The sequence below is a fragment of the Neophocaena asiaeorientalis genome, unplaced genomic scaffold (genome assembly GCF_003031525.2).
Source record: "Neophocaena asiaeorientalis asiaeorientalis breed wild unplaced genomic scaffold, Neophocaena_asiaeorientalis_V1.1 scaffold43, whole genome shotgun sequence".
In the NCBI taxonomy this organism is placed as follows: Eukaryota; Metazoa; Chordata; class Mammalia; order Artiodactyla; family Phocoenidae; genus Neophocaena; species Neophocaena asiaeorientalis.
In genome coordinates this window covers 9063319-9063901 of record NW_020173674.1, presented here as the reverse complement: position 1 = coordinate 9063901, position 583 = coordinate 9063319, and the positions used below count along the sequence as shown (strand labels likewise).

The 583-nt window shown below is 71.2% G+C and overlaps 1 protein-coding gene across 2 annotated transcripts in view; it reads right to left on the bottom strand.

Annotated features, from left to right (window-relative positions):
* Positions 1-577, bottom strand: part of AHNAK (AHNAK nucleoprotein) — an 81631-nt gene extending 81054 nt beyond the window's left edge. For both annotated transcript variants that reach the window (XM_024748828.1, XM_024748825.1), the window contains exon 1: positions 440-577. The gene's annotated coding sequence lies outside the window, so the exon portion shown is untranslated. The remainder of the gene's footprint in view (positions 1-439) is intronic.
* Positions 578-583: the final 6 nt, after the last annotated feature.

Below are 583 nucleotides of genomic sequence, written 5' to 3'. Positions count from 1 at the left end.
GGGCCGCGCCGCGATCTCGGAAACTTCTCCAGTAAACATGGAATAGGAACGAAGCAGCGCGCTCAGCCACCGCCCCACGGAGAAGGAGGGGGTGGGACAGGGGCCACCAGGCCAAGAACGGGCGCCTGGCCGTGCAGCAGGGACCACAGCCAGCCCTCGAGAGAAAGACAGACTAGAGCAAACCGCGCCTCGGAGCGATTTTCCAACTTTGCCCGACTTGCGCCCCTACCAGCGCCCCAACTCCGGAGGCAGACCTCGGCTCCCAGGACGCGACGTGTCGCCTCCCCGTGCGGCCCTGGGCTGCCCACCTTGCGCCGAACTGAATCTTCCCAGTGACACCCGCCCAAGGCGCCTCGCCCAAGCCCTGCCACCCACCTCCCCTCGCGCGTTCCCGGAGTCCCGTTCCCCGATTGCGCCGAGGTGCGCCCGGCGTCCCTACCTGCGCGCTCAGCCCCAGGGCACAGCCATAGCCAGCGCAGGGCCCGAGGTCGCGGTGCTGCGGCTGCTGCGGGCGGCGAGCCCCGGTCGGGGCGGGTCCGGCAGGGCGGGCGGTGCAGTCCCCGCGGCGGAGCTGCTCCGAGTG